This window comes from Solanum tuberosum, unplaced genomic scaffold (assembly GCF_000226075.1).
Source record: "Solanum tuberosum cultivar DM 1-3 516 R44 unplaced genomic scaffold, SolTub_3.0 scf00069, whole genome shotgun sequence".
NCBI classification, from domain to species: Eukaryota; Viridiplantae; Streptophyta; class Magnoliopsida; order Solanales; family Solanaceae; genus Solanum; species Solanum tuberosum.
In genome coordinates, this window is record NW_006238995.1 from 24,824 (window position 1) to 36,185 (window position 11,362).

The window sequence follows — 11,362 nt, forward strand, 5'->3', positions numbered from 1 at the left end:
CTTTTTACAATTTTTTTCTAAATTCCATTCTCTACCAGCTTATTCTTCCGAGTTTAGTTTTAAGGGTTTCATTAAGTTTATTCCCTTATTTCCCATTAAACCTACTGCATTGTCTATTTTGATTTTGATCTTGGAGTTGCTGCTAGTGGCTAATTTTCCTATGAAGCCTACGCACACTAGCAAATTATTTCCACAATTCATTTCTTCATAACCTTTAGTTTGAATTCCTATTTTTACGTATTTACCAAATTCGTTTGAATTTATCATAAAGTCTGGGCTACAGTAAAATATTCCTCCGTTGTTGGTCATATCTACTTCTGTTAGACCTATTGTAGATCTTTTTGATTCTGCCCATCTATCATCATATAAAATAACTAGTACTTTTGTTCCTAGATTTTTCCTAGTTAAACCCTTAAGTCCAATTACTACTAATCCCATATGCATGAGATTCATCCTTCTTTTTTGTATTTCTTTCATTGATTCTTTGCTAATTAAACTTATACTTTCACTATTGTCCCCTGATATGCACATCTGCTCTTCTCTATAGTGTCTATATAAGTGTGTTTGTGAAGAAAATAGTCATGTATAATAGAGTACTTGTGGGTTTACAAGTTTTAGTCTATTTTGCTGGAAGATTTCTATGTCTTTGTCTACATCTATTATTTCATCTAGTTGTTGACTGATACTAGGTCTGGATGAGTTCATTATTCTAGCTAACATATTATTTCCTAATCTATCTTGAGAAAAACTGGCCCTTTGTCTTTCTTGAGAGGTTCTACCCCTGTTTGAAAGAAAGTCCATACCTTGTCCCCTTTTGTCACTTTAGGTCTATCCTTTTGGGGTGTTATTTCTATTTTCTTTAGTTGTTCTATTAGGTCTTGTATATTTTTATCCTGCTTTGCGTTTTCTTTGGTGGTTTTATTTTCTAATAAAATGTCTAATTTTTTATTAATTTTTGCTAGCTTATCTTCTAGTTTTCTGTTTAATTCTAATAGTACGAAGATTATTAGATTATTTTGTTTTCCTCCTATTAGATCTGTTTTTCCTGGTGGTGTATAATCTAATAAACCTTCGAGATTTACTTGAAATTGTGCTGCCCCTTTTAAAACTTCTTGATAAAAAGGATCGTTCATGAAAGGGTTAAGTCTTTAATTTGGTTTAACTGTTCTTTTATTTCTTAGATTCCTTGTGGAGATGTTCTAGTCTTTTATTTATTTCTTCTATTGTACTATTGTTATTTATGTTATTATTATTTGCTATAATCCTTTGTAATTTTGTATTTGTATCTAGTTGTTGTGTTTTTAAGAAATCGAAATTAATTTCTATTTTTTCTAATAATTTTTTATGTTGGTTTTGCAGGTTCTCTAAAGTTTCCACAACTAGTGCTTGAAGCTCCTCCGAACATCCAACAACCACCTGCAGTTCCAACAGCTCCTTCCACACATACAAATTGTACTTTTGAACCACCAAGTCCTCAATCAGACATACATGACTCTCCATCATCACCAATAATTGATCCTGCTCAACTATCACACTCTCCATCTCAAACCATACGAGCTGTCCCAAACTGTCCATCTACCTTGTCTCGCCCACCTAGCCCTTCGAACTCTCACAAAATGCTTACTAGAGCTAAGACAAATAGCATACCCAACCCCACCTTCCACTCACTATCCATGACTGTTTCTATCACCTCTGACACAAAGGAACCCCGCACCATCAAAGAAGCTTTATCCAAAGAACATTGGGTTGCAGCAATATACGAAGAACTTCATGCTCTTCACTCTAATGACACTTGGCAGCTGGTTCCACGTCAATCCAATATGAATATAGTTGGCTCTCGATGGGTTTTTAAAACCAAATTAAAGGCAGATGGTTCAGTGGAAAGGTTCAAGGCTCGGCTCGTCGCCAAAGGCTATAATCAAATTGAGGGAGTTGATTTTGACGAAACCTTCAGTCCAGTGGTAAAAGTGACCACCATACGTATTGTCCTTGCTGTTGCTACAACATTACACTGGCCAATTAAGCAACTTGATGTGAAGAATGCATTTTTACATGGTGATCTCACAGAAACAGTCTTCATGGAACAACCTCCGGGTTTCATTAATCCTATTTTTCCGTCTCATGTGTGCAGGTTAAAGAAGGCTTTGTATGGGTTAAAACAGGCTCCAAAAGCATGGTTTCACAAATTTAGTACCCATCTTCTACACCTGGGATTCCATTGCAGCCCGTCTGACTCCTCTCTCTTCATTTGGAGGTCTTCTCAAGACACCATTTTGCTCTTTCTTTATGTCGATGACATAGTTCTTACAGGAAGCTGCATCTCCCTTCTAAAGGATTTGGTATCTAATCTAAACTCCAAGTTTGCTATGAAAGATATGGGTGATCTCCACTTCTTCCTTGGAATTGAAGTTATACGCTGCCCGGATGGTTTATTCCTTAGCCAACACAAGTATGCGATGGATATATTAGAACGCACAAAGATGACTTATTCCCGTTATATTCATACTCCTCTTGCTACAAAACATGAGCTTCATGATAACGGAGGTCCTCCTGTTGATGCCTCTGAGTTCCGAAGTATAGTTGGTGCCCTGCAATACTTAACCCTCACTCGCCCTGAACTTGCCCATGCAGTTAATCTCCTCTGCCAGTTTATGCAACACCCTTGTGCCACTCATTGGACTGGTGTCAAGCGAGTACTTCGCTACTTAGCAGGAACTACACAACTTGGCCTTCGCATCACTGCAAAATCCTCTCTCAATCTAGTTGGTTTTTCCGATGCAGATTGGGGTGGTTGTCCTATCACGCGAAGATCAACGACAGGTTTGTGTGTATTTCTAGGTTATAATTGCGTCTCGTGGGCTTCTAAGAAACAAACAACTGTGGCAAAATCTAGCGCTGAAGCAGAATATAGGTCATTGGCCTCTTTGGCTGCGGAGCTAACATGGATCACATATATACTCAGCGACATTGGCATTTCCTTACTCAGTCCTCCTCTTCTTTACACTGATAATATTTCCGCAATGCACTTGACCAAGAATCCTGTTCTCCACGCTCGTACAAAACACATTGAGCTTGATTACCACTTCGTGAGGGAAAAGGTTGCCCAAGGTGCCATGGTCACAAAGTTTGTTCCTTCACAGCTCCAAGTCGCCGATGTGTTCACCAAACCACTGACAAAGGCTCTTTTTCGATTCTTTCGGACCAAGCTTGGCGTTGTGCAATTACCCACCTCCAGCTTGCGGGGGGATGATGAAGATACAAGTCAGCATATTAGTGATAAGGGTTAATCTAGCCGCCACATATATAGGAGAGTCCTAACCATATTCTAACACAGAAGACTAAGCTAGCAACTGTTAGGACTCTAGGGGCTATGGTTGTGTATATATACCCTATTCAGTACAACGTAAGCAAATAAGAAAATCAGCCACATATTCTTATATCTTGTTTTCTTCATTACTTCTTCACTATTGTCTTTTATCTGAGTGTGTTCTGCTAGATTTATTATTAGGTCTGTAATAGTGTTTAAGTGATGATTATCGCTATGTAAGATGTGGTCTCCTTCTGTAAAGTTACACTTGATTATGGAACCAAGTTTTAGCCTTCTATATTTTTTCTCAAAAATTATTTCTAAGTCTAACTATTCTAGATTCTTTGAACTTCCTATTGTAGTATTTTTAAACAAGATATAAAGTTTTTTCTTTTCTATTGTAATATTCTTGTTGGCGGAAATGGTTAATTCTAGACCCTATTCTTGGTAATTGTAAATCTATATGTCTAATTTGTTGATTTATTAAATTTATTTCTATCGATGATGAAGGGTCTTGATACAACTGTCGTTGTTCTAAATATAATTGTCTTTGTTCTATCAGAAAGTCGTATATATTTGAATAATTTTCTTTTATCTTTAAAAGATACCAATGATAATCTTGGTCGAGTATTATCTGTGTATCTTAAGGTCGAGGCTTTCGTTTAGCTATTCGGGTTGGCATATATTTAAAATATTAAATGCTTTTAACAGGTGGTCTACTAGGATTGTAACATAAGCTTTGATACCAAATAAAAAGGTCGCTCAAATTAGAAGGTGAATTATATTGTTTTTGTGAATTACATTGTAAAATCCTACTCATTACTCCCTCCTCCGACTCCCTTATCTAGTTTAGTAGTTTATTATTACTAAATCTACGTAATTTCTCCCAAAATTACCTTTTTTTTTACTCTGTTCATCTCTTTTCCTTAGCCTATGTTCTTAGCAACTTCTTCTTTAACCAAACTCCGGGATACACAGTCCTTCGGTTCTCTGACCATGGCGGACTTTCAACTTCTCTAGGTATTTACAGGTTAATCCATCGTTGTTACTAGGAGGGTAAGAACTAACCATTCACTAAGAGTAAGTAAGGACTCATTATATGAGTATAAACAGTATATGTATGAACATCATATAATTATAATAACAGTACTATATATATATATATATATATATATATATATATAACAGTACATAATACATAAACTGGGAAGAAACTACTAAGATCTAGAAAACATATAACTACTTACATGATAGTGGTCGGAGGTTTCCCTTTTGGGAGTCCCCGGGTGACCTTGCAGCTACTTCAGAAAATAAACACTCACACTCTTTTTACAAACAAACTTCACTTCTTCTTTTTTGAAAGGAAGGAAAAATGTAAAGCTAGCTAATTTTTTCTCTTTGCTATTCTCCGCTTGCTCTTCGCTCTTGCTTCTTTCTCTGTCTTTTCTTCTTGCAAATGGTCTTATATTTATAGGCGAGGATGGCCTTCTCCGGATTTGAAAATTTGGCTTTCAAAATATTGAATAATCTTTCTTTACCTGCCGGGTGCTATTTAGGCCCCATCATCACATGGCTTTTGAAAGCTTTTTTCAACATACTTGTCCTTTTTCTTGTCCGCTTTAGAGTGGTGGTGTCTTCTTTCTTGTCTGCTTTAGACTAGTGGTCTATTACGTCATGGCTTACTTATCCTTCTTTGTCTTTTCTCGTTATTCGTCATTGCTTACGTATTTTCTACGTGTCTAGGTTGTGTAATGCAATGGAGTCGAAACTCATCCGTAAGTCGTCGTCTTCGTTTGGGTCTTGAGCAAATTGTTCTAGCGATGGGTTGTATTCGTTACTTCCTAAATCCTCAGTGTCTACAGTCTCTGGTTCAGGGTTTGGGTTTTCACTTATAACTTACTTAGTCTTTTCACTAAGTAACTTGTGGAGGGAACTTTGTATCATTTGTTTGATTTTTTTGTCTTTCTTTATTTTTAACAGGAATCCTCTAGTCTTTTTTCCTTTTTCTGTGGTTCTTGTTGTATTGAAACTAGCTGGTAATATTCTCACACTTTTTGGTAAAGTGTCAGCCATTAACGGATTTGATAAGTCTTTACCCGCTACCGTTTGAACGGGACTTGCTGCCTTTAGCTGATACAATAGTTTTCTCTACATTCTTTGGGGAATGTACACCCTTCTTATCCATTTTAAATTGAGATGGAGAACTCTTTTGTTCCTTTGGATATTCTTCCATTTGTAATGATTTAGTCTGATTGATTTCGAAATGTAAAATTTTTATTCTCTCTTGTAGAAGGTGGATATGTTGGGTCATTTTTTCTTTTTCTCTTTCGAGTCTCTCAATGGTTTGGTTTTGTATTTTGAAGCCGTCTGTCATTGAAGATCAGTGATCACAAAATATTATTTTGTCTGTGTCTTTTCGGATATTATATTGTAGGAAAGGATTTGTGGTTTGTCTTAAGGCTGGACTTATGAAATAATTTGGTCCTAGAGTTCCCCTTATGTAATCCAGAGCTTCGTTTAGGTCATTGAACCCTTTGAAGAGGGGGGTGGGGAAGTCTTTTATTGAGTCTATTACCTCTGTCCATGTATGGAAAATTTCGGCCAGACTTCCTTGGACTACCACATAGAATTTGAATTTTTTGTTTTCATTCTTTTCTGTAAAATAATGGCTTAACGAATTCATTACTGAAATGAAGTAACTATTGTCTCGTGGTACTTTGTTATATGCTATCCACAGATTGTCAATCAAACACCTTTGTGGTCTATCTATTTTTGTTTCTGGCTTTACCCTGAAACTTAAGTTAGATAGGGGGTAAAATATTAAATTTTGTCTTTCAAAATGCAGTCTTTCCATGCTTGGAGTATTCAGTCTTGCCTCATCTAATTTTGTCTGGGGTTTGAACAAGGTGTTCCTCAATAAAGTCTGGAGGTATAAGTCTTTGTCCCTTTGGTCTGTAGTGTTGCTTGAGCTGGAGGCCCTGGCTTTATCTTTTCCTGTACTCATGCTGAAAATAAATAGTTAGTCTTCATGAGCCTGCTAAGCTGATCTACTAAAGAATTATCTTTCCTTGTTATGTGTTCTAGAGATATATTATATATTGACGTGGCATCTAAAAAGTTTAACCATCTTCTTTTACTACTACTCTTTCCATCTATTTTTTGATGAAATTTCACAATAGCTTCGCAATCAGTCCTTACTAAAATTTCCTTTTTATTGATAATACATAATTTAAAGCTATTTAGGATGTAGATTACTTCTAGTATTTCTGCGTCTATACTACTCATATTTCCTTTTTCTTTGTATTTTCCGCTTTGGTAGGCGCAAATTTTTTCATCTTTTTTATCTCCATACTTATATATCTTTGTTTTAAGTACTGCTCCCCACCCTTCTAGACTTCCATCCATTTCTACTATTGGATAGTCAGTTTCCAACGGGAGAGATAAGTCTGGTATGGTTCTAACCATTTGTTTAAGTTTTTGTAATAACTTTATGTCTTCCGTATTGAACGTCTTTTGTCCATTAGTTCCTGTTTTTGAATATAGGGGTCCTGCTACTTTTCCTAGGTCTTTTATAAAATTTCTTGCATAATTTAAAATTCCTAGAAATTTTTGTAAATCTTTAGTTTTGTCTAATTTATCTGGTATATCTAGGACTTTCTTTGCTATGTGAGTTTGTAATTTAATTTTTCCATTTCCAATTTCTACTCCAAGAAAATTTATGAGATTTTACATATATTGTAGATCCACAAAATTATATACAACTTTATATGGACATGAATATTGGTGAAAAGTCATATGTCATGTTTGTGTTGTAAAAGAAGCATTTGGGTCTTATTCTCTTATTGGACCCGATAATTCTACGACAGCCAAAAATTAAAGGTTAAGGAAAGGTTCTTTTGAAATGGACATCTGGTAAAGTGTTGACTCTAAACAATGTTTGTATCATACAAAATTGTAATAAAAATGTCAAGTTTGTGTTGAATCTAAGTATGCTAAGCATTCTTAAAAATTTGTTGAAAGGAATTTTAATCCCTTAGAGTTGATTCACACTGACATTTGTGATATAAAGTCAACATCATATCGTGGTGGGAAAAAGTATTTCATAACTTTTATTGACAATTGCACTAGATCGGTTATGTCTATTTGCTGAATGGTAAGCTAGGGATGAAGCAATAGAAATATCTAGGTAATATAAAATTGAAGTTGAAAATCAGTTGGATAAAAAGATAAAAATGATTAGAAGTGATAGAGGTAGAGAATATGAATCTCCTTTTGCAGAAATATGTTTGGAAAATGAAATCATCCATCAAACTATTGCCCAAACCGAACTTTGAAGGAAATGTTGAGCGCCTTAATCCTTACAACAAAAGGGAATAACAAAAAAATTGTTCATTCAGAAAGGAAGCAATAAAAAGTTGTCTATTCAGGATAATAATACCATATGAGAAATGGAAAGGAAGAAAATCCAATTTGAAAAATTTCAAAGTGTGGGGGTGTCTAGCCAAAGTCCGAGTTTCTATCCCCAAAAGGATCAAAATAGGACCTAAGACTATGGATTGTCTTTTCATTGAATATGCTATAAATAGTAAAGCAGGCCAATTTTTGGGTCATAAGTCCAAATATTCAGATAGTCATGACAATATGTTAATTGGACACATCTATCCGTATAAAACTAGAATTTTTCTTCTTGAAAATGAATCTCATACATTCAAAGAAGTTATTTCTTTTGCGGACTCATCCTTTTGGAAAGAGGATGTCAATAGTGAGATTGATTCAATTTTAAGCAACCATATTGGAAGTTGATTGATTTTCCTCTGGGAAATAAACCTTTTGGTTCAAAGTTGATCTTCAAAAGGAAAATGAAAGTCGATGAAACCATTGACAAATACAAAGCAAGACTTGTTGTCAAAGACTTTAGACAAAAAGAAGGTCTTGATTTTTTCGACACATACTTGCTAGTAACTAGAATCACATTCATTCGGATGTTAATTTCATTAGTTATGGTATATTCTTAAATGGAGAACTGGGGGAACAAATTTACATGGAATAACTTGAGGGTTTTGTGAATCCTGGTAAAGAAAAGAAAGTGTTCGGACTTGTTAAGTCACATTATGGACTAAAACAAGCACCCAAACAATGACATGCAAAATTTGACCAAACCATGTTGGCAAATGAATTTAAGAATTATGGAAGTAATAAATATGTTTGCATTAAAGACACTCCAAAGTACAAGGTCATTGGTTGTTTATATGATGATGACATGTTGATCGTCAGTAGAGACACTTACAATCTCATTATATTGAAAAGGTACTTGACAATTTTAAATATTTGGATTTCTATATTGTCAAGACTCCAATAAATGTGAGCCTTGCACTTCAAAAGAGTGAAGGCGAAAGTTATTCACAATTAGATTATGCTAGAGTATTGGGAAGTATGATGTATATCATGAAGTGTACGCGATCAGATATTGCATGTGCAGATGATGGATCTCATATTTTCCTGAAAAGGCTGTGTTATTAAACTGCTTTGTTAATTGTAAGTTCAACTTTTACCTGCAAGTTTTATGTAGAAGAGATTTTCAGTTTTAGAACTTTTGAATAGTTTATTGAGAACTTCGTCTGTTTTGTTTTCCCGCACTACCAGTGATGAAGAATATTTTGCAATCAAGAAAATGCATGTGTTTTCCGTAGTGGATGGCTTTGTAGAGATAACCGGGTCGTTGATGGACATGATATAGTTCATTGCAAACGAGACCTCAGCAGGGCTTTTCTATGTTCAACAGCATACCTACACTGCATTGCCTTTGCACACAGCAGATTCAAAGGATTTTATCGTCATGGTCAGGTCAATGAAAGAGTGTGGATGATGAAAAATCTGAGACATTCTCTAGCTGAGAAATGGATTTATAAGAAGACCAAGTTCAAGTTTTTGTATAGGGAGAACTATCTCATGGAATCCTACTACTTGGGGTCGAAAAACAGGTCCAGAACAAGATGGTGTTTCAGGTCAGCAAAATTCTATAAGAGTTTTACTCCCAATTTCAATTCACTTCCAAAATTCTAATTCTAACCCTAATTCCGATTCAATACCAAACAATTTGTAATGAACTCATATTGTATTGAAATGGATAATTGGAAATACACAGACAACTATTAGAGTTCATCATTCTAATTACTCCAAAACTAGTAACAAATCCTTCCAAGGGAAGAAATCGAAACAAAAAGGAAGAATGGAGGGAGGTTCCAGATTAAACTAAGAAACTAAGAAATAAGAGACAAGTTCATAGCATCACCCTAATTGAGTATTTCCCTCTTCTATATATAGGAAAATTCCCAGGGTCCCAAATGGAATATGACATCTTCTCACATAGGTCCTTCAGCTAAGTTATATTCATAACACAATTCTATCCCATCTCTATCCCCATGAATAGAAGACAAGGTAGGCCAGGTAGTAAATAATGTTTGGATCAGGCATCCAGTGGTTTTCTCGGTAATATCAATGAAGAACCGTTTGCATTGTTTCTTCATCTTCTTCAGGTAAAGTTAGCAAAACACGAGTGAAAAGTTCAATTTTTTCTAATAGAAATGTTGATTCTAAAGTGGTTAGAAGTAAGAATTCGAGAAGGGGAGTTGTTTCGGATGAGATTATTTTTTTAAATAAAGGGCCAACTTATGTGGCTTTAGTTGCGTTAACGGCTGGATTTCCTTCTGACTCGTTAATGGATGAGGAAATTGAAGTTGGGGTTGATAGTGTAGTTGGCAGGATAGAACAATGTAACTATTTTTTAATTAGAAATCACATTATTATAAAATAATGTGAAAACGTGTCGATTTTGGGTGACATAGGATATGTTTGGTGATGTTATACATGAACGGTGTAGTGGGTTATTGGATTCTGCCTATAACTATTTGTTATCATACGTGTATATTAATTTTGGGGTGGCGTTGGCGATTAAGAACATGATTTTAAATGAGACAAGTAAAGGCAGAGAGATTGTTATTGGGCCAGGTCTTGCGGGGTTGGCAACTGCAAGACAACTGATGTTATTTGGGTTTGAGGTTACTGTTTTGGAGGGACGAAATCGTGCAGGTAGAAGGGTGTATACAAAAAAGATGGAAAGATGGAATAAGGTGGCAACTGCTGATTTAGGAAGGAGTGTTTTGACAGGTACACTAGGGAATCCACTTGGTCTGTTGGGTCGACAGTTGTTGTATACACTTCATAAGGTAAGAGACCAATGTCCACTCTATCGTGCTGATGGAAATCCCGTAGACAAGCATTTGGATAAAAAGAAAAGTGGAGGTTGCTTACAATGAACTTTTGGACAAGGCAAGAGGTCATACAAGAATTATCTCAGGTTGTTTCTCTTGGAGAGGAATTGGAGACTTTGCGAAAGGATTTTGGTGTTGCGATGGATGCTGAGGAGATGATCTTGTTTAACTGGCATCTGGCAAATTTGGAATATGCAAATGCAGGTTTGCTTTCACAGCTTTCCTTAGCATTTTTGGACTAAGATGACCCCTATGATATGGGAGGGGATCACTGCTTCTTGTCTGGTGGAAATGGAAGATTAGTTCATGCTCTGTCTAAAAATGTGCCTATTATTTTAAAAAAAAATTGTGCATGTCATTCGTTATGGTAGAGATAATGTGAAGGTGATTACTTGGGGCCAATTATTTGAGGGAGAAATGGCATTGTGCACCATTCCTCTCGGATTTTTGAAGAGTGGTTCTATCAGGTTCATTCGAGTTGCCTCAACAAAAGCTAGACACAATAAAAAGATTGGGTTTTGGACTGTTAAATAAGGTTGCAATGTTATTCCCGTTTGTGTTTTGGGACTCCAATGTTGATATATTTGGTCATGGTGTTGATGATTCTAGTTGTCGGGGGGAATTCTTTCAAATCTACAACCATGCAACGGTTGCTAGTGGGCCCTTTTTGTTAGTTCTAGTCGCAGGAGAAGTTGCACACAAGTTTTAAAGAATTGCCCCTACTGATGCAGCAACAAAAGTACTTCAAATTTTAAAAGGTAAATGATAGGTTCCACATTAACTT

At 35.6% G+C, this 11,362-nt stretch overlaps 2 pseudogenes; both read left to right on the forward strand.

Annotated features, from left to right (window-relative positions):
- The first annotated feature begins 8,978 nt into the window (after positions 1-8,978).
- LOC107060254 (uncharacterized) lies at positions 8,979-9,173 on the forward strand (annotated as a pseudogene).
- Positions 9,174-10,155: 982 nt separating this feature from the next.
- On the forward strand, positions 10,156-11,344 carry LOC107057676 (protein FLOWERING LOCUS D-like; annotated as a pseudogene).
- Positions 11,345-11,362: the final 18 nt, after the last annotated feature.